This window comes from Diabrotica undecimpunctata, chromosome 2 (assembly GCF_040954645.1).
Source record: "Diabrotica undecimpunctata isolate CICGRU chromosome 2, icDiaUnde3, whole genome shotgun sequence".
Taxonomy (NCBI): Eukaryota; Metazoa; Arthropoda; class Insecta; order Coleoptera; family Chrysomelidae; genus Diabrotica; species Diabrotica undecimpunctata.
In genome coordinates this window covers 2,616,547-2,641,009 of record NC_092804.1, presented here as the reverse complement: position 1 = coordinate 2,641,009, position 24,463 = coordinate 2,616,547, and the positions used below count along the sequence as shown (strand labels likewise).

Below are 24,463 nucleotides of genomic sequence, written 5' to 3'. Positions count from 1 at the left end.
AACTTTATGAAAACACAACAGTTAGTGAAGTTATATATCTTATTCGCACTACTAAAACAAAAAAAAACTGGACAAAAAAATATAATTTTATCATCACACGAAATATCTCTATTGTAAAACTTTTTGACAGGATTTTTTTTTATTAGTAATTAACTTCTGCTTAAAATTTTATATGTCTATAAAAGTATTTGCTTGAGGCTTAAATTAAGACAATAAGACAAGCATTTTTTATCGGCATTTGTAAACTTTGTAGTTTATACTTAACAAACGCATTAAATTAATAATTGTTTAAATAACTGACACACAGTAGAGGCTTGACAAACGGACTAAGCTAATTCAAATCTCCTGATAACTCGTGTTGATTTTCAAAAACCTTGTTTGTTGTAAGTAACCTAACAACAACTATATGTTGCAAGAAGCAGTTATTTTGCAAATATGAATAATGTCAATTTACCGAAATTATTTTATTTAATTTATTTTTAATTATAAATATGAATTTAATAACATTTTTTTATAATGTATGGAATTATTTTTGCGGATTAATTATATATTTTATATCTTATATACTAAAACGCTAAGCCCTTTTCTTGTCCACCACTTTACTCAAAAACCATATTAGATAATTAAAATATTTTTTCGGAATATTATTAGTATTACGTATTAGATTGTCAAGATAAACTTTGGTACAAAAATTCACTTCCGGTTTTGACATGACCGGAAGTTAAAATTTACTTTAAGTTTTAGACCCCACAATGTATATATGGATCGAAAGGTCTCGTCGAGACGAATCTAAATATGTACTTCCGATTGCGATCCGACACCGGAAGTGACCCGAAACGCGTATAAAACGTCAAGATAGAGCAAATCTGACACCGGATTCGTGATCAGCATGCAAAATTAACTGCTAAATAATATCCATGTCGACATTTGATGAACTAAAAATTGCATTCCGGTTTTGAGGTCGACTTCCATAATCACTTTTTTTTTACTTGCATTATTATTGATGAATGTTATGTATATTCTTGCTTATATTGTTTGTATTGATCTCTTAATTTTTCTCGCAAAATAAAAATTTCATTTAAAAAACTCGATGTCGAGTTGTTCCGCTAGTTGATTACTATTTAATTAAATGTTTGATAATCGAAAACTGCTGACAACTAAATATTGGAACATTTTTTGCTTTTCCTCACGTTCCTTAAATTTTATCAGCCTGGCGCAAAGAAGGCTTTGAAATCAAACATCCGAGTAGGTAGTGCGTTGTCAACAATAATAAGTGTCACGCGTCATTTGAGTATGAATAAAGACAGCCGTCAACCGTCAGTTTTATTACGAGCAAGATATAATAGAAAAAAAGCTCCAGGCTCTGACAATATACTGGCTGAATTCCTTAAGTACGGAGGAGAAACTCTACATAGACAAATACACAAACTAATAACACTTATATGGAACGAAGAGAAAATACCAACAAAATGGCACGAAAGTGTAATAATCCCCATCCATAAAAAGGGAGACAAAACCAAGTGCTCTAATTATAGAGGCATCTCCCTACTTAATACGACATATAAAATCCTATCGAACATCCTATTAAGTAGGCTGACACCGTTTGTAGAAAATTTCATGGGGGAATACCAAACCGGCTTCAGAAAACATAGATCGACCATAGATCAGATCTTTACTCTAAGACAGCTGCTTGAAAAAGGATGGGAATTCAATAGAACTATCCATAATCTCTTCATAGATTTCCGACAAGCGTACGACAGCATTAAAAGTGACCTTTAAGGACTTTAAGTTCCAAAAAAACTTATCCAGCTTGTTAAGTTATATGTGAATAGCTGTAGATCCCGAGTACTGACAGGTAACAAACTCTAAGAATCTTTCGAAATAAGCAGTGGCCTGAAACAAAGGAGATGCGCTGTCACCTGGAGAAAGTAGTAAGAGAAGCACAACTTAAAACAGAATTACTGACAGTAAATGGACCAAAATTACTACTAGCATACGCAGATGACATTGACATTGTGGGAAACACAGTCACCAATGAGAAGGAGACTTTTAATAAATTGGAGGTAGAGGCAAAGAAAACTGGTTTAAGGGTAAACGAAGAGAAAACCAAATACATGTGCACCAACAGACAAAAGGGACGAGATAGAATAGGGCAAAATGTTATAATAGACTCATATAACTTTGAAAGAGTGGAGAGTTTTAAATATCTTGGAGCAACAATCGCTGCAGATAACGATATCACGGAAGAGATTAAAGGAAGAATTCAGGCAGCAAACAGATGTATGTACAGCCTCCACAATACTATTAAATCTAAAAGCCTAACACGAACATTAAAGATTAGAATATCTAAAACGGTGATTAGATCCTAACCAAAGAAACTGAAAGAAAGCTTAAATGTTTTGAGAGGAAAATCCTCAGAAGAATCTTTGGGCCTTATCACGACATTAATAGCAACCAATACCAACTGACCCAATTATTGTGGACGACCGTTCAAGTTGTGCAGTCAGCCAAAACCCACCCCGGGTTGTAGTGCTAAGAGAAGAAGACGAAGAAGAAGAAGAAGACATAATAATGGCACGTGGAAAACCTATTGATCCAAAAGTTCGAGTAATTATTAATTTTCAGTACCATAAAGGGAAAACAATGCGTGAAATTTTCAGTGAATTGACTGTAGCAACAACTACTGTGTTTAATATAATTAAGAAATATGGTGTAACTGCCAGAATCAATGTTTCGTGCAAAAGCTCAGGCCGTCCAAAAGCTGTTTCTCAAATGAGTGTAAGGCATTTGATTAGAATACGTAAGTCAGGAAGACGAAATACACTACGAGAAGTAACTGCTAGAAGAAATAGAGAAACTGGGATAAATGTTTCCAGAGAATTCTGTCACAAATACACAATCTTAATCCACAAATTATATATCCACAAAAGCGGTCTTAATTTTTATAAGGTATGTTTGATAAGGATGACATGGATGAGCCCCGATAAAAAGACAAAGAATGAAATAGATTATATCCTAACGAAGAATAGAAATCTAGTAGAAGACGTATCAGTACTAAAATCAGTTTGACCTAGGAAGCGATCATAGACTAATAAGAACAAAACTAATAATTAACAAAAAACTAGAAAGAAAAAGAATACATGAAAAAAGATACAAATGGACATCTGAATAAATCAAAAATAGTGAATTTAATAAAAAGATAGCGCATGCATTAAATCAAGTTAGCATGCAGCAGATAAACTCCAATGATATTGATGATTTGAATAACCTTATTACCGAAACAGTGAATAAAAGCCTTCTGCAACTGAAAAAACCAAAAACAACATACAATGAATTAGACAAAGAAATATTACAACAAATAAAAAGAAGGAAGATCTTAAATAAATCTAACAAAAGGGGAACCGACGAATATAGAGAACTTAATAGGCAGATTAGAAAAGGAATCAGACAACAAAAAAGAAAAGAAAACGAAAAATTAATAACAACAACTATTGAAAAAAATAAGAGTATGAAATGCCTCAGACCGACACTAGGACGACGTCAGATGATATCATTAATGGGAAAAGACGAAAATGAAATCACAACTAGAGAAAACATACTGACACGAATAAAAGAATTTTACTTAATGAGATGAGACCAGCACGGAAATTAATAAAAAATGTTGGATCAGAAATAATGCCAAAAGTAACAATTTCAGAGGTAACTACAGCATTGGAAAATATGAAGAGAAATAAAGCTGCAGGAGAAGATAATATTACCACAGATATGATATTAGAAGGGTAAGGAACTAATTGCAATTGTAACTAAGCTTGTGGACAGTTGTTTACATCAGGGCAAAGTCCCTAAGAGCTGGAACAACTCTAAAGTAATCTTATTACACAAGAAAGGTAATAGTCGAAAATTGGAAAACTACCGACCCATCAGCCTACTGTCACACCTGTTTAAAATACTCACCAAAGTCATAACTACTCGACTAACAAGGAAATTAGACGAATACCAACCATATGAACAGGCAGGTTTTAGAAAAGGCTATTCAACTTCCGATCACCTGTTAACCACAAAAATATTAATAGAAAAATGTAACGAATACAAGTTTCCAGTTTTCCTAGCATTTATAGACTAGGAAAAAGCTTTCGATACCATAGAACACACGGCCGTAATAAACGTAATGCAAAATTGTAGAATAGACAGCAGATATATTAACTTAATAAAAGAAACTATGAACCAAGTTACAGCTACATACTACCTAAATGAAAATGAACACACGAACCCTGTACCATTAAACAGGGGAGTCAAACAGGGAGATACTTTATCACCCAAACTGTTCACCTTAGTTTTGGAGGACGTTTTTAAAAACCTAAATTGGAAATATAAGGGAATAAACATCAATGGCCGCTACCTCAGTAATCTACGATTTGCAGATGACATAATCCTGATCGCTACTGACCTACAAGAAATGCAAACCATGCTTTTAGAACTACATACCGAATCTTCTAAAATAGGACTGAAAATGAATTTAAACAAAACAAAAGTCATGCACTCCGAAGACACCGTGACAATAATAAACGATAAAGTTATAGAAAAAGTTGAAGAATATATATACTAGACAAAAAATAATACTAAATAGGGAAATTCAAACTGAAGAAATAAAAAGAAGAGCATTGGGCAGCATTGCTAGCTTGGGCAGCATTCGGTAAACTGAACTATATACTCAGAAATCAACAAATTCAATTACATCTTAGATCTAAAGTTTTTGATGCATGCATTATTCCGATATTAACTTATGCGGCACAAACATGGACAATCACAAAAAAGAATATGAATATACTTAGAGTCACTCAACACGCGATGGAAAGAGCAATGCTAGGTATATCACTTAAGGACAAGAAAACAAACATATGGATAAGACAGAAAACCAAAGTCACTGATGTGGTGCAAAAATCATTAAAGTTGAAATGGGAATACGCTGGACATGTAGCTAGGAGCGATCTAAACAAATGGCACATATCAATTTTAACCTGGAGACCATACTAATACAAAAGACCCAGAGGCAGACCTCCTATGAGATGGACAGATGATCTGAAAAGGACTGCCGGGAAAAATTGGCTACAAGTAGCGTACAATAAAAAACAATGGAAAGGAAGACTTGAAGAGGCTTATGTTCAGATGTGGACGTGAATGGCTAGACGAAGAAGAAGAAGAAGTTTGATAAGTTCTTCTCTGCAATTTAAATTTTCTATTTGATTTATTCGCTTAGGCCAAAGAAAAACCATTGGTGACGGAAACTCAAAACCAGAATAGTTACATTTGGGCTAAATCAAAACTTTCGTAGACCAAACATAACTAGGACAAACTTATCTATAGCGACGAAAACAAATTTGATGTCTGTGTAGGATATTATCGAAAGCGTGTGATCCGGGAAAAACAGAAGCATTCCATAAGGATTGTCTCAAAAGGACTGTAAAGTTTCCACAGGGCATCATGATGTGGAGTTGTATGTCGGCCAAAGGGTTGGGAACTATACATTTTATTGGGGGCATAGTAAACGAAGCCAAATATTAAGATATCCTTGAACATTTCTTTCTACCAAGTGCGGCACAGTTATATCTATCCGGAGATTTTATCTTTCAGCAGGACGAAGCCTTGTGTCATAAGGCTAAATGTACCACAACATGGAAGGGAGAACATGGTATTAAAGTTTTGTCGGATCCTTCTAGAAGCCCGGATTTTAATTCAATAAAGATACTTTGGTACAAAATGAAACAACGCCTAAGAAATAACCTTCAGTGTACTTTGCAACAACTACGTGTTAAATTGCAAGAAATATTAGATAATTTCGGAACGGAATAAATTAGACGGAAAGGACCTCTCGTTCCAGTATTTAGTTGTCAGCATTTTTTGGCTATCAAACAATTAATTAAATAGTATCCAACAAAAAGTATATAATTAAACTGTAAAAATAATTACAAGCATCATAAAAAATGTTGTTAATTTCATTTTATAACTAAAAAAAATTAAAATAAAAGAATTTCGCTAAATTGGTATTTAATTTGCAAAATAACTGCTCGTTCCAACATATAGTTGTTAGGGCTCGTACTAGAATTGTTTCTAAAACTTATTGAGCTAAGATTTTGTGTATTTGGAATTCTTGGAAAATATTAGTACTTCACCTTAAGACTAGATCAGGCTTTATAGGCCAGGGAAATGAGCAAAAAAAAGTACTATGTCTGTGACAGTGAACCGGCCAGGCAAATGACAGTTGCTTTGAGTAGTATGGACCTCTGTAACAAAAACCTATATGTTTTTGGACTTAATTATCAAAATATGTTACCAAATATATTTTTATGCTAATTTAATGCAGCATTAGATAATATTCTTATTTTATTATTATTTAATAAGCTAAGTTATCTATACATTAATGGGACGCAGATAGAGCGAGTAAAACAGTATTGCTACCTGGGAACTATTATAAACGAACAGTGGAGCAATGTACAGGAAATAAAGTGCCGCATAGGAAAGGCAAGAACGGTCTTTAACAAAATGAGCGCCATCTTCAAAAGTCACAACATATCCTTAGATACAAAAATGAGACATTTGAGATGCTATGTTTTCTCTGTGTTGTTGTACGGGGCGGAGGCATGGACGCTCACAGACACCACGATTAAAAAACTTGAAGCATTTGAGATGTGGCTTTATAGAAGAATGCTGAGAATATCATGGACAGCAAGGATCACGAACAAGGAAGTTCTAGAAAAAATGAAGAAGGAACCAGAGATTGTGTTTACGATCAAAAGCATAAAATTGCAATATCTGGGACACGTTATAAGAAATCAGCACCGTTACTCCCTGCTGCAGTCTATATTGCGAGGTAAAGTCAAAGGTAAGCGAGGACCCGGTAGAAGGAGAATATCATGGCTGCGGAATTTAAGAACATGGTTTAAGAAAACCTCAACGGAGCTGTTTCGAGCCGCAGCGAGCAAAGTCATGATTGCCAATATGATTTCCAACAGCCGAAACGGATAGGAACCAGAAGAAGAAGAAGCTAAGTTTTATTGTAAAATGTTTATTTTACTACAAATCATGCATTTACACTCCTAACTGCTAACACAAAACCTTTAAAAAACTTCAAAGAAATTTGAAGAAAATAAACGAAGCATTTCAACTAAGTGTAAAGTTGTTCATTGAAACATAATGTATTTACCATCAATTCTATTATTCTAGGCATTGTATATTATTGTATGTTTTATGTGTGTGGGATGCAAAAATAACAAACACAGATTAGCGTATTATGACTAGAATTGAAAACACATTTAAAAAATTAATTTTTCTATTTTGTATAAGACTAGCAGAAAAAAATCTCATTTTCGCGCCCCCCAGACAGGGGCGCCCGCCTACAATATATCCCATTGCAGGCTCGTTATCACCGGCCGTGGGCATATGCGAAGGATGAACGAGACAAGAATACCGGTGAGAAGTTGGAAACGGAAACCAAAGAGAAGGAAAAAAGGACGCCCTAGATTATAGTGGAACGGACAAATAAAAACAGCAGTGGAAAAAAGAAGACTTAGTGAAGAAGATATATATGACAAGAAAAAATGATGATTGGGATCTGATAAACGACAAACATACTATGCTGTGTAAAGTCACGGAAAAGTAAGTATTGTTATGTATCGTGATGAATGTGCACTGCAGCCATTCTTGAGGTCGATAGTGAAGGCACATTGGAAAACTTAGTGAAAAAAAAATAGTGAAAAATGGAGCAAAAATGTAAAAATAAAATAGAAATATTAATAAGACGTTGAATTACGAAAAACCAGTTAACACAGTTAATTTATTGTGAAATAAATTTTTACTACAAACAACTAAAAACACGTGGTCTATGAGATCTGTAATACTTACTTGCCGCATATCATTTCCGCGGAAATTTCTGACTCATATTATGGAAATAGTATAGGATGTGATCCACTAATTTTTTATATATCGAATTACACTGTGTTTTTTTTTTAATAAAACTACCACTTATATTCACAATATATCAATTTTCTTTGACTAAATTTCCACTTAACGTACACATATACGGAATTATCAATCCCTCGCCTCGGTATATAAGCCAAACACGTGGTTTCACTGTAAAACCACGTTTTAAGCGGATATCCCACCACATGTATATTAAAAAAGTAAATTGCTAAAGGTGTTTCAACGGAGCAGCCGAGTCAGTGACATAGAATTTTCGGTTGGCTCAAGTACAAAAACACCCACTTTGCTATAGTGCTATCTATTTTTACTTTCCGTTATCGTATTTGGTTTATGTATCGGGAAAAGCGCCATGCGTTGCTGCGCTGGTAATAGTAGTAGAAGTATTGAACTATTTTTATCAAACTCTACGGGGACAGGTTAATTAGACAAACGGTAAGCGCTAATTAATATAGTACATGTCAGCGTTCTTCGCGTGTACCTACAACTATACTCATTTACTATCTTTAATGTGAATTGAAAATGATTGATAGCACAAATTTTATAGCAAAGATCTAAATACAGGGTTGGTCAATACAGTACAGAAAAACGTAATAATGCCTTCTTGTCTGAATTTTCACTCGACTTTAATATGACCACCCAGACATGCATCAAACACAATACATCAAAAAATTCAAATAAGCAAACCCTAAGGAATTAGGCAATAACTGAACGCCTCAGTGACGGAGAACACAAAATTACTTTAATATAAAAAAAACTAAAATGTCAACATTACGTACCCACATTAATTTTTATAAAAATACAAATTTGAAATTCGTGATACCATTTATCGAATGCCAGCCAACAAGGAACATGTGACCTTAAATACAATTCTCTCGGAATTAAAAGATAGAAAATTTGACGAAATTGGCAGAACAAGTCTATGGCAAGTGATACATAATTTGGGTTTCAAATTTTAAAAGGAGAATAACAGAAAAGCCCTTTGTGAAAGAAGTTCTGTTGTGCATAAAAGAATTAACTTTCTAAGAAAATATTCTAAATTAAAAGAAGAAAGGGCAAATTTTATATATTTAGACGAAACATGGATATTTTCTAGTGGTGCAACCAAGAGAATATGGCAAGATGATAACGTAAAGTCTATCAAACATACTGATGGAGAAGGGAAGCGACACATAATTTTACATGCAGGAGGGAAATCGGGTTTTATAGAAGGTGCTGATTTAATATTTTCATCTAAATCAAAATCAAGTGACTATCACGATAATATGAACACAGAAATGTTTGTAAAATGGTTACATGAAAAACTTCTCCCAGGTTTAAGTGAGCCCAGCGTAATTATTTTAGACAATGTTACCATTCTGAAGTATTAAACAAAAGTCCAACGAATTCTTGGATTGTTAATAAAATTAAAGAATGGTTGAGAAAGGAACATATACCATTTACACAACATATTTTAAAATCAGAATTATTACGCTTGGCAAATATCCACGCAAAACCAAAAAACTTTATTGTGGATCAGATTATTGAAAGTTACGGTCATCAAGTTTTACGTCTGCCACCGTATCATTGCCAGTTTAATAATTATATATGGGGAATAGCAAAACAATATTATGACAACCATATAGGGCCTAACGGTTATAGCGATGGCGCAATTCGGGAAACTTGGCGAAAGGCACTTTCAATTGTAACTCCAGAAGTGTGGTGCAACTGTATATTCAAGTGCGAGAAACTAATAGAAGATTGGTGGATTCGTGAAAATAAAATAAACGAAAAAGTCCAATCATAATAACAATTAATGGTGATGACAGTGATGATGATGACGATTATGATATTTTTGATGATAATGACTGATTTTCATTTTTGTTGGCAAGTTAAATTTTTTTATTTTTCATTAGAAATTCTCTCCATGGAACAAATATACATAGACCATATTTTCTGTGTGAAGTGTAATATAAAATTATTATTAGGTTTATATTAGCTACATTAGACTCCAATAATGAAGTAATTCTCCTTATTATACTGTCAATTATATAAAAGATTTTCCATTATTATTTAATTAAAAAAAGTTATGGATTATTTTTCATTTCATTTGACCAGTTGATATTTCCCCAAAGAGCAGGTAATTAAAACTGGGTACTTACAATAAAATTTTTAATCCGAAACCCGCGTAAATATAGCGAACCGACTATATATGTATTTTGATAAAATTATACGATGATTTTTATAATCATAATATGAAAACTGTTAATTGTATTGACATATTCATATGACATAACAAAACAAATAAACATTGTGGAGTGGTCCTATTATAATGGAGAAAATTATAGGTCATGCATGACTTCCCTCCATTACATATATGGGTGGAGAAGAAAGGGAATGCAGGAGCATATAGAAAGCGGATAAGACGGTAGGCCAAAAGGATCAAATCTAAAGAGATAATTAAAAATCACCCAGACTTGGAAATGATATCGGATGCAATGCAACCTAAATATTATTTCGAAAAGCCCTTTACCGTCATTTTTCCAGAACGGGAATCGAATAAAACGAATCTCAAAATTTGGATATATGTTAGTCTGATAAGAAACGGAAAAGGAAAAAAGTAGAAGATTAAAGGGAGGAGGGTGTTTTTCTGACTACGGACTCGGCAATGATTATGGATATGAGAAGAGCACTAGAAAATAAATGAAAAAAAAAAAACAAAAATGAAGTAAACCTAATTAATATGGCCACTTGGAATCTTAGGATATGAAGCGGGAGCAATGAAAATTTTAGTTAGAGAACTAAATAAATATAAAATAGATTCTAGCAATAGATATTATTGCTGTACAAGAAACTCATCTAGTGCGAAATGGGACAACAAATATAGAAACCTATACTTTATTTAAAAGCAGAAGCCAAAGTAGGAGATTTGGAGTGGGATTTTTGGTTAACAACATACTAAAACATGAAGTAACTGCATTTATAGCAAAATCCGATCGACTATGTGCCATACGACTAAGAAGACATAATAAATGTGTGTAAATATTCACGCACTCACAGAGGAAAAGGAGGAAGAAACGAAAGATGCTTTCTACGAGGAAATAAAAACCGTTTTGGACAATGTACCGAGACGAGACATACTAATAATTATAGGAGATGCAAATGCAAAGGTGGAAAGAGAAGAAATGTACAAGAAAATCACAGGGGGCAAAAGTAAGCACGAAAAAAGCAATCATAATGGACAAAGGTTAATCAAACTAGCCATAGAAAGGGAAATGAAGATACTCAGTACTCATTTTAAGAAAAAATTATATATAAGGGCACATGGATAATACCTTCCACCGGGGAAACGAACCAAATTGATCATGTGGTAATTCAGGATAAATTTTCAGAACTTATATGAGTATTCAGAAAAACTAAAAGCCAAAAGAAGGCAAAACGACGAAATAACAACGACGAATTAAAAACAGAGGAAGTAACCAACAAGTATAGGTAAGATCTAAAAAAAAAATTATAACCGCGACGTAATAGTTCAATTAAGTGGCATAAAAGAAAACTGGTAAATACTCGAAAATCGTATAAAAATAGCTATGAATGGAAATATAATAAAGAGTAAAAGGAAAAAAAAGGTTGGATACAGAATGTGAAAAAGAAATAGAGTTAAAGCGAATATCTAGACAAAAGATGTTGCAAACAAAAAATGATAATGATAAAGAGATATATAATGGGCAAAGAAAATTAGTAAAGAAAATTGGTTTTTAGAGAGTCAACTTCAAAATATGAAAGAAAAATACCAAAGGAATGATATAAAATATTTTTACAAAGATGTTAAAGAAATAAGCAGAGGTTACAATTCAAAAACGGCATACATTAAAGACAAAGAAGGTGATAGGAAATGAACAACAACAATTGGAGAGATGGAAACAATATTTCGAAAAAGACCTAAACAGTGAAATAGAGGAGGAAAGCGACAATGAACGAGAATCAATACCAATGGATGGAATAGATATTGTAAGACTAACTAAAGATGAGGTTGAGGAAGTTTTAACTGCGATGAAAAACAATAAAAGCTCTGGAGAAAACGGGATAGCAGCAGAAAACTTAAAATATGGAGGATACTACCTGAGAGAAAAAATCTACAAACTAATAGGCCATATCTGGGAATAGGAAATAATACCTAAAGAGTGGTGCAAGTCTATATTATACACAATACATAAGAAGAGAGACGTGTAAAAATAGTGTGCACAGAAAATATATTGGGCGACTATCAAGCTGGTTTTAGAAAAAATCGATCAACTAGTGACCATGTATTTATGCTTAAATGAGTTCTCTGTAGAGCTTATGACAATATAGGTAAATCAAAACTGATGAAGGCACTACAGGAGTTCAAAATCTCATCTAGATAATCAGACTGGTACATATGACGCTTCAGTACACTACAAACGCAGTTAAGATTAATGAAAAGAAGAGCCAATATTTTAGAGTTCAGAAAGGTGAAGGACAAGGGGATCCTCTATCCACCACGCTGTTTAATTTGGCCATGAATTGATAATAAGAGACAACAATATAAATAGAGCGGGAACAATATTTAATAAGGGTCACCAGTGTTTAGCCTATGATGATGAAGTTGTACTTTTGGCTAGGAGTAGAAAAGAATTGGAAATAATAGCTAAGAATCTTCTAGACGCCGCAGGAAATATTGGATTACAGATAAATATAAATAAAACAAAATGCATGGAGCTGAAGAATAAGCAAAAAAAAAGCAGAAAACTAAATATGGAAATTGCATTAGGGAGAGAAGTTCTGGAAATTGAAGAGGTGGAGGATTACATGTATCTGGGAGTTCTTGTGACAAATAAATGCGAAGAAGAAAAGGAAATAGATCTACGACTAGCAAAAGGAAACAGGTGTACAGGCAGTTTGCAAAAAATAATAAAATCGAAAGAGGTATCGAGAAATACAAAAATAAGACTGTCAAAGCTAGAAGATTGTAGTGGCTAGGTCATCTTGTTAGAATGGAGGACAGTAGAGAGGCAAAGAACATAGCATGGAGAACACCGGAAGATAAGAGGAAAAGAAACAGACCGAGAAGAAGATGGAGGGAAGCAGTTGCGGAAGATCTACAAGAAAAGAGGATAGAAAATTGGAGGAAAGAAGCTAGGGACAAAAGGAGAAGGAAGAGAATTACTATATGGGCCTAAAAACAGACTTTTACCTGCTTGTCGAATTTTGCAAATTATACGTGACATAATTATACAAAAATTGCGCATTTTTCATACATATCTAGAAGTGGCCTTACACGTGAAAATGTTTTTTATCGTAACCAGATAAGAGTTTTTTGACTTTTTGGTGTACACTGTAGAACTTTCTATACTTAGTTATTTTTTTGCTATAGGTCATCTTCAACAAAAATTTTAAATACACCAATCCGTCAGAAATGCGGCACACAAAACAAAAAAGGAAAAAAGAAAGTTGCAGTGCGGAAAAGTCCGAAAATTGTTGCTACAATCTTTTGTAACGATGTCGAAACAATTAAATGAACAGAATGTATTTAATGAATAATTATTTAGAGCTCTGATAGCCTCTAATATACCGCTCACGAAGACATCTAACAATAACTTCAGTTAATTTCTTCAGAAGTATTGTAAATCTAATATTATAGGCGATAAGGCTTAAGAAGATTATCAAAAATAGGAAACAATTATTTTTACACTTGCGTAAATGAAACGACGGATTCAGTAGCCGTATACATGGTTACATTCACTGATTTGGGTGCTGAACAATGAACAATTACCAAAATCTCACTTAATAGCTTCAAAACAAATAGATAAAACAAATTATTTAAGAATTCCACTTTTGATTCAAAAATAATTGTCCAACTTTTATCTTTTAACTGCTGTACCTCACGAAAAACTCTTCATGTTTTTTATCTAATGCTGTTTCATATATGGTGAAGGCAGGAAAAAATGTATTAAACACTTTATCCCAAAATGCTTCATTTGATATTTAGTCCATGGTACTAATAGGGTACAAAACAAATGACTTCAACAACTAACTGAAAATATTAAAAATATTGTCGGGGAATATCAAAGCGGTGTCCGACAAAGAAGATCTACAATTGTAGAATATGTGATATGCGATATATGTGATAAGACAGCTGAATAAAGGAAGAGGTAATCTTCTAACCACGTCCTCTCCTGACGTAAGAAGAGGGAATACGAACAGCAGACTCTCAATGAGATACAAAGTTTATTCGATAAACGTGAAACGAGGAAATACTACAAATCCTTAACTAATAGCCGTCGAGAATTTAAACCACGATTCAAAATTTGTAAAGGCACTAACGATGAAATTTTACATGATAAAGACACAGTTCTTAACAGATGGGCACAACATTTCGGCGAACTTCGGCGAAGTATGAGAGACATGATGCAGTGTTTTACAAGGCTTGCGGACGCGGCAAGTGAATTAGGACTTGTGGTAAACGAGGAAAAAACGAAATATATGTTAGTTTCTAAGAACCCCCGAAATATCCAACAGAGAATTCAAATGAACAACCAAACCTTTGAGCAAGTCAAAGAATTCACATATCTTGTATCGCTAGTAAACGCAACAAACACGACAAACGACGAAATAAAAAGACGCATAGCAATAGCAAACAGAACTGTTCACGGTATCCAGAAACATTTAAAAAATAAAAATATTAAACGTGCAGTAAAGCTCAATATATACAAGACCTTAATAAGATCGGTTTTGATAAATGGGGCTGAAACGTGGACCTTATTTCAAAATGATGAAAGACTTCTTGGTATTTTTGAGAGAAAAATTCTTAGAAAGATTTTTGAGGCCTTAAATAAAAATGGGCTATGGCGTCGAAGATACAACTTAACTTTGAACTATATCAGTTATACACCGATCCAGATATTGTGAAATTCGTTAAAGTGCAGAGACTTAGATGTGCCGGACACATTTTCAAAACCAGAGGCACAAGAAGTAGAGGACGACCTCGAAGGAGATGGATTGATGATGTGGAAGAAGATCTACAGATTCTAAAAGTCAAAAGATGGATAGAAGTTGCCAGAAATCCACAGGAGTGGCGACTTCTTTGTAATCAGGCCAAGATCTACAACGGATAGTCGAGCCACTTTATGATGATGATTAGCATTATATTGTAACCTTTGAACCAGAAATTTAAAGAAGAATAGTAAAGGGAAACAAAGCTTACTTTTCACTCGCCCATATGTTCTACTCCAAAAACACACACTGGAGATCGAATATCAAGGTAAAAACTATCATCAGACCAATAATATGTTGAATGCGAGCCATGTGTCATGAAAGGAAACAAAAAACGAAAACTGGGAGTCTTCGAAAGAAAAGTCTTAAGAAGATATTTGGACCTATTGTATTGGCCACAATTTATTGACCATATTGGACATTTATTAACCACTTAATCAGAACCTACATCCACATGCTACTGCAGCTCTCCAGAGGACACAGCAGTTAATTAGGAGGACCTAACATCTACAGCACACAAGCAGCCCATCGAAGTCATAAGTATCACTAATTATTGTTAAGCTTTGGCAGGGTGGATTATTGTTTTTTTTTTATTCTTTTTAATAAATATGTTTAGTTAAAATTTGTCTTATTTGCTATCAGCTAAGAGTTCATGTTCAATCCCCAGTTGAAGACAAGACGAACTCACCCTTGAGATACTGAGCTAAGCAAGGCATAGACGATAAGCTCCCATGGTTGATTGAGGTATTATTTTTATAATACTACTTCAATTCTCTTTGGTAGTCTTCGAGAAGCGAAGTCCTCGTAAGATCGAGAAGCCTTCTTAATGGTGATCACCAACGTCGGATATTTCTGATATGGCACGCGAAGAAGAAGAAGTCTTATCGTTACACATTGGCAACAAAAACGGAGTATGGAGATCCAGATACAACCATGAACTGTTCAAAGAGGCACCAATCTCAGAATTAATTAAACTTTAAAGACTTCGATGGGCTGGTCATGTAGTGAGAATGGAGACCGAATGATTGACAAAAAGAGCCATAGATAAGCCCTAGAAAGATCGGCACGGGACCGGCAAGGTTGAGGGCATAGTTTGGAGTAGAAAAAGGCTCTATTTGGGCTGTAGCGTCATTGGAGAGAGACTAAAAGTGTTGCTGATGAAATTGGAATAAACTTTCCTCTTTTTAATATAAAATATAAATTATAAAATGTTTATTATATAGCCATTGAGAGTTCAACTGTATAAAGACAGGTTTCCCAATACACCACTTCCTCCACAACCAGTGATAACAAGATGGGAACCTAATTAGAGCCTGTATTTTTTAAGCCGACCATCTCGAAAATATTAAAAGTTTAATTTTTAAACTTTCTGACGACAAAAACCTAGCAATTTTTTCTGATCGACAAACATTTAAAAATGAAATCGTAAACAACAAATCCATTTTCTGAAAGCAAATTATGCTTTTGTACCTGCAAAGTCCGCTTTCAGAAAATGTTGCTTTAGTGGAAATATTTATTTCTTCTTTTGAAAAAGAAACACATATTTTACGAAAACTAAATAATACCATTGACAAAAATGTATGATTTGACCCGTTTTTTTTTTAAGAAGAAAATATTTTCCGGGGAAAGTTTTCGGAAGAAACCAATGTGAACCAATGCCTCTGAATGAACCTAAAATATGCTCATATCACGTCAGTTGATGTCGAAAGAAGTTTTTCTATTTATAAATATCTATATTCTGGCAGAAAATATTAATTTTTAATAGAAAATTTTGAGAGAAACATTTGATTTTCTACTGTTATTAGGAAAAATCTGATGTATAAAAAATGCAATTGTTGTAAAGTTTTGATTTTACCTATTTAATATAATAAGAATACTCTAAAATTCATCATGAAATGTGTTTGGTGAATGGTATGTTAAATTTGTTATGGATATTACTCATAAAAAATCAATTTTTTTTACATATTATTGACAAAAGTCGTGTATATTTATGCTCATACACTTTACGTTTGAATTACTGTTTTAATGAGAATAAGCCACAATTAAAGTATAAAATAAGTTTATTGAAGTTTCAATTTCCACTTCGGAAATCGTTCTCAAAATACAAACATTAATCAATTATAAACACATTTTGTTTTTTGTTACTTGGTGAAATTTTCTTCTAATAATTTAATTTTATCTTACTCATTTATATTGATAATTCAGACATATATTATACATTTTAAAGTAGACGACTTTAAAATGATATTACCAATATTGCTGAGGCGTTCCTGAGATGACTTTTTTGTAAGATAGTTGATTCGATTACATGAAAATATCCATCACAAAAAAATCATAGCATGTAATTCGTCTTTAAATAGGCAACCACATGCCATGATGACAGTAAAATTCTCATTAAAGACCCCTCATTTTTATGGAGTACCGAAAGTTCATAAAACGAATATACCACTTAGTAGAGTGATGATTCATTGGCACCTAGAACAAGACTATATATATCAGCTATAATGGAATTATTGACATTATGTACTGATAGTGTCAATAATACTGCCGGCATAAGCAATCCCACCACTTTAATGGCCAACGGCTCCGGGCAGATGAGCTGATAAGTGGAAGGGCAACTTTTTGTCCTAAGATTGGTAAATCGGTCTTATAGGCGGAATAACCTATTAACAATGGACAACGGCATAAAGATGCAGAAGGCAACGAGGAACCACTGCATTAAAGACTCGGAGAGTACCCCTAGTATAATCAGCAATAGGATAACTAGTCAAAGAAAAGATAATACTGATCATGGGATTCGGATACCAAGATCCGGCAGAGAAGAACAATCACAAGGCGGCAAGGCCTTCTCGGTCGCCAACAGACGAAATTCTTGCCAATCTAGTGTAAAGAGAATACTTGCGATCTGCACATGAAATGTTAAAACATTATACGAGGCCAGTAAGACCCATAATGCAATCAAAGAGATGGATAGACTATCAATAGACATCATGGGAATAAGCGAAATGAGATGGATGAACTCTAGGCAATGTAAAATTAACAATCATCACATATATTATTAAGGTTACCCCAACGGAAGTCACGAAAATAGAGTAGGTATAATCTTAAATCAAGAAAATGCCAGACATCTTAAAAACTTTGTACTCATATCAGAAAGAATGTTCCTCCTTCAACTTGATACCTACCCAATAACAACTAACAGTAACCAGGTATATGCACCTACAGCTGACAAACCAGACGACATAAGTGATGCTTTCTATAATGAAATATCCAACACCTTGAAACACCTTCCCAAAAAAGATCTAACCTTGATTATGGGTGATTTAAATGCCAAGATTGGAAGAGGACAATCGGGAGGATTTATAGAACAGTTAGGCCTTGAAGAAAGAAATGAGCAAGGAGACAAATTGGGTGAATTTGTATCGGAACACTTACTTCAAACTCCCATATAGAAGATTATACACTTGGAAACCACCTCAAGATAGTTCAAGCCACAAGTCAGACCATAACCCACTGATTTGCAAAATGAGGGTCAGACTAAAGAAGATTCAACGTAGTGTCAACCCAAAATACGATATCAGGCTACTCAAAGACCAACGCACAGAACTAGAGTAAAATTGCATAGAGTTTCACAAGACATACAAGAAAAATTCCTCAAACCACCAAAAATTAAGAAAAATTCGTGGATGGCAAATGAGATTCTAGATATGATGGAAGAGAGGCGAAAGGCCAAAGATCAGGACCAGACATTATACAAATGAATAGACAAAGAGATCAAAAAACAATCAGAATGGCTCAGGACACACAGCTGAGAGAACAATGTGCGAAAATACAGCTATTACAACAGAAACACGATTCATGCAATATGCACAAAAAATTTAAAGAAGCTGCAGGCTTATAAAAGCCTAAAAGATTTGGATGTTTGCCAGACAACCACGGTAATCCACTACTAAGTGTGGAAGGGAGACTAGACACTTGGAAGAAATATGTGGAAGTAACATTTACAGATGAAAGGCAGATTGACATTGAAGACATAGAATGCCAAACAGGACCCCCGATTACCATTGAAGAAGTCACGACAGCTATTAGAAAAACCAAAGATGGTAAAGCTGTAGGGCTTGACAAATTGTATACAGCAGAATTCCTAAAACTTATGGACGAACAAGGAATAAAATCGATAATGACTATATTTAACAAAATATATATAACTAGAAATATTCCCCAAAGCTGGTTAAAGTCGACCTTCGTAACTATATCAAAAAAATTAAATGCAAAATTGCGAAGACTACAGAATAATTAGCCTAATGAGCCACTTCCTTAAAACGTTTTGAAAAGTGATACATAACAGAATATATAAAAAATATGAAGAACAAGTGGCATTCTTAATAAAATGTCCTGGTTAGTAACGTGTCGGTATAGGATATCTTCAGGATTCTACGATAAAACCACATTTCGAAAGCCTCAATTTTCTTACAGGTACCGTCTGTGAGAGTCCACGACGCAACTCCGTACAACAGTATATGAATGTTTTATTCTCTAAGAACGATACTGGATATGAGACTCAGGAGTATAGAAAACTAACACACACCAACAGATATCTAAATTACAAAGCAAATCACAACGTCAATGTTAAAAAGGGAATCGTTAAATCCTTATACGATAGAGCCAAAATTAGTTTTTTTAACAAAAATTCGTTCTTAGAGGAAAAACATTTGTTAACATCTGTTTTATTAAAAAATGATTATCCTTCATCATTTATAAATAAGGAATTTTCAACAATCGGCCAAATAACAGAACAACTTAGAACGAGATCCTGCAGCATACACAAGGAATAATACGAGGAAAATAGCAATACCATACATAAAAGGATTATCAGAAAAACTGAAAAAGATAGGACAACATTCAAAACAATAAACACATTGAGATCTATTTTATCGAACACTAAACCTATAAGAATTTTTCTCCAAGTAACAAAAAACAAAATTTATCAATAAACTTATTTTAAACAATAATTCTGGCTTATTCCCATTAAAGCACTAATAACTATAAGATGCCACAAGAAAATATCTTCAGAACAATATTTACGTTTAAATATTCATTCAAGTCTGGTTATCATCCATGCAATGTGATCAACATTTATGACAGAAGAGAAAAAAACTTAAAAGACATAAAAGGAAAACAATGAGAATGATCCTAGTAAGTACCTGTCAAAACATCACACGGAATAAGATTAAAAAAAAACAAGTTCATAGAAAAATGAGTTAGGAAACGAAAATGTAGTGAGAGTAGTTAAATCACAACTCTTGGAATGGATAGGTTATATCGAAGAATATAGACGCATATAGAATATGCATCTACATTCTTTGGTTATATCCTTAGATTAAGGTTTCTTTAATATAAGGTTATATCAGTTATATCATCAGAAGACCGGCAAACGAAACGATCAAGAGTTATGAGATGGACTCCAATCCAACAAGAAAAAAATGGAGACCGAGATAAAGATGGTGGGATAACATGGAAAGTAAGATAAAAATTATAAAAATAAAACAATTTAATAAAATGACACATGTTATAATATAGGTTTAAAATGTTTTATCACAAAACCAATAAAATAAAAACGGTAAATTCGAATGATGCAATATAACAAAAATTAAATAATCAATGAAAATGTTTGCAGACTTATCAAAATTTAAGATTATATATAAAACACTTATAGTATATTTAAATTCTAAAGAAAATTTTATATTGATAAGGAGATAATCTGGTAATCGATTGACTATTGACCCATTTTTCTATATAAAAAAATTATCTTACCATGAAACAAAATATCACTTCGCGTTTTATGCAAACAATTCAAACAGCCGTGGATAAAATTCAAGGTTTGCCAAATAAAATTTAAATTATGGCGATTGTTTTACATAAATTACATGTTGATGATATGTTTATTGACCGCACTAATACTACATGCCGATTGTTGAGGAAATACAATGCGAATACGGTGCTGAGAGAGGCGCAAGCAGCTAGACATAAGGCAGACATGTGCTAGAAACAAGTTTTATGAATGTCTACTGGGTGGAGCATCTGCCATTCATTGGATCCTCAAAGAATAAGAATGATATTATACCTCCAGCCGGGCCGCTTTTCCTAGAAATGGAGGTAAACGATCTAATAGGTATCAAATAGTTTCGCAAGATACAGGATGTCCTTCTTCTATAATACATATACTTCTATATTAAGTAAACGAAAATCTAAAATTCATTTTTGAAAGGTTGGTGTACTTGATTTAGAAATGCATTATGGCATAGTGTTTATGGCAGAAGACTACAATAATATGGACCTTACACAAAACTTTAAAAGGATTCAACCAAATCACTGTTAGACACAATATATACTTAAAACATTATACAAATTTAACACGTTAGGTGCCATGGCCGTCCCTAGTGATCGCCAAAGGAAGTACTCCATACGTCATTAGTAGACTTCGGCAAATATGCAAATAAAAATGTAGAAAATATGCGCATAAATATGCACGAGTTTACCCGAAAATATGCAAATATTTTACAAAATATGCATACAAATAAATAAAAAAATCGTAAAATAGTAACAATTTTATTTTAAAAAAAAAAGTGTACATAACTAAATATTTCCTACTATTCATTAAGATTTACATTTATTTTAAGTAACTACATCATTTTTAAGTATGAATAAACTTATTTAGAATTATGGTAACAATAAATGACCAAGTGGTGTTCAAAATTTTCTAACAAAAACTTGTGGCTTCTGTCTGAGTACATATATTTATATATGGAAAAACTTCGTTCAACATCAACTGATGTAACGGGAGCATTTTTCAAACTAACCAAAACATTTGGTTCTAAATTAATTGTTTCCGAAATATTTCCAGCTAGAACACTGACTACTTCAGAAAGAATATGGTAACCTTTATTTTTTCCATAGTAGCTTCAAATTTTTTTAAAATATCTTTTCCAATATTACCTCTAACGTTCCGACAACATGACGCAAATTCTTTTATTAATGCTGTACTTTCGAACAATGACAGTTTTGGTGATTCTAACTGAGTAATTGTTTTTTGAACAAAACTAAAATTTGATTTTATAAATGAAAGTTCTTGTTGAAGCAAGTTACTCTGAAAAGTTTGTTTAGAATCCAAAAGAGATTGGGAACTTTCATCTGTTAACGTATCAATTATGTTCTTTATTTTAACAAAATGATCTGCATAAAAATTAGCTGCTTCTAACCATGTTCCCCATCGCGTTAAAATAGGTTGTGGTGGAAGAGGAATGTTAGGTAGCATTTCTTTATAAAGTTGAATTCTTATAGGAGATTTAAGAAATACTTTTTTGACACTGGATATCATGGTATTTACAAGAGGAAACTTTTTTCGTAATTCCTCTGCAACTCTGTTTAATCCATGCGCTACACAAGTAACATGTATTAAATCTGGGAAAAATATTTTTAAATTTTGTCCTGCTTTCACCATATAAGGAGCAGCATCCGATAAAATAAGCAGTAATTTATTAGAAGGAATAGTTGTCGGAAGAAAAAAAGTTGCTAATGTTTCTTGTATAAAACGCGAAATTGTTAAAGCATTTGTTTTCTCAAGTTGCTGGCATGAAATAAGATGAGATTTTGGTAAGGTATCTTCTTTAAGAACACCAATCAATAAATGAGCAATATACTTTCCTGAGGAATCAGTGGTTTCGTCTACAGATATGTAAAAATAATTATCTGCAATTTCTTCCTTAATATTAATTAACACCGACGAGTATAGCCCGTTCACATTATTTCTTCTTAGAGACCGATCACTTGGAACATTAAGTTTGCAATATTTTTTTTAGAAACGAACTAAAATTTACATTTGCTAATTTTGAAAGCGGTATGTTTGCAGACACTAATGCGCGACACAAGTCTTCATTAAAAGTTTCTTGCTCATCTAATTTTTTTGAAGTAGATTGGAAACATTTAGCCATTGAAGTTTGATGTTTTCCTCCTATTTTTCCTTTTTTTTGCAATGTGTGAAGCAGTTCTCACATGTTGGTCTATCTGAAATTTCTTCTCACATGCTATCTATAAATAAAAATAAAAACCTTTATTTTAACCCAACCTTTAAAATATAAAAATATACAAGGTGTTTTTGGTTAATCAAATAACTGGTTTGAAAAAAAAAAACACTCGCTAAGTGTTTTAAATGCAGTATTAATCCACAAATTAGTTTTTGTTACTAACCATTAGTACATCATATAACTTATTTTAAAATTCAACAAAAGTTTTTTTTTTTGTTAATTCAATTACAATAAAAATAATTGTGTTTTAGAATAGCTGACTTCATAAAAAAAAGTAAAGGTGAAAAATTTTTCTAAATACACACCATTGTATTGTACCATGGACAATTTTTTCTCACTAAAGGAAGCTATTTTTCATTTAAAAACAACCTACGAGTACTAAATTTCAAGTAAATACGTTTATTGGTTTTAAAGTTATTGTTGTTATTAACTAAAAGAATTTAATTTTTTTTAATTTTAACACCCTGTATCTCGAAAAGTAAATAAGTTTGACCCCTCATTAACTATATCGTTTTGTTCAATTTTTCGAGAAGTATCTACAGTCAAACGTTGTAAGTGTCATTTGGAAACACCCTGTATGTATGAAATATTAGATATTTAATAGAAAATATTAGATACTTACAATTTTGCCACAGACTGAACAGTAGATTTTTCCCATATCCATAGACAGCTCTTTATAAGGTTTAATCCAAGTTGAAGCACTGGTTGTTTTAGGCATTATAAAATCACAATCTTCCTTTTTGTTACGCACAACGAGTGTTTACGCTTTGAATATCAAAACAAAAATGATTTACAAATCTGAGCATCAAATTAGAAATGTTTAGGTACCTAATTCAATAAACTGGGAGATTTTGGAAAATCCCTAAATTAGGAACAAAACTATTAGCCGTTTACCTGCTGTTAAGATACAATAAATTGTAGATAGATTTGGGGATTAGATCATAAAATGCAAATGAGCGAACCCTTAGCGATTATCCAATAACTGAATGCCTCAGTGACCGAGACTTTCTAAGAATGTTGAGGGCTACTTAAATTGATCTTCTTTGAAATTGTAAATGTTTTGTACCTGTAGAGATTACGTACTTAGATCATTTCTTGATTAAAATGACTACAAAATTTTATACAAGAATTGAAATAAATTGGTATGTTTAAAAATTTTCAAATACAGTATAAAAACTTTTATGCACTTTATGCAAACTTTTATACAAATATGCCAAAATATGAAATATTTGCATAAAATATGCACAATATGCAAAATATGCAATATGCATATTTGCCGAAGTCTAGTCATTAGTTTAAATTATGTGTTGTCCAAGCCGGCGGTCCCTGCCTAAGGATGTTTAAACGTCATAAACCACTATGACTTGTGCAACCTACACACCCATGCGAACTTTTTGATTTGAAAACAAACG

At 32.9% G+C, this 24,463-nt stretch overlaps 1 protein-coding gene across 2 annotated transcripts in view; it reads right to left on the bottom strand.

The window, feature by feature from the left end:
* LOC140434067 (equilibrative nucleoside transporter 3-like) overlaps positions 1 to 20,989 on the bottom strand; it is an 85,031-nt gene extending 64,042 nt beyond the window's left edge. Inside the window, exon 1 of one of the 2 annotated variants that reach the window (XM_072522074.1) lies at positions 20,782 to 20,989. The gene's annotated coding sequence lies outside the window, so the exon portion shown is untranslated. Of the gene's footprint in view, positions 1 to 7,899; positions 8,336 to 20,781 lie in introns of those variants that run through there. The other variant, XM_072522073.1, reaches the window with a different exon arrangement.
* Positions 20,990 to 24,463: the final 3,474 nt, after the last annotated feature.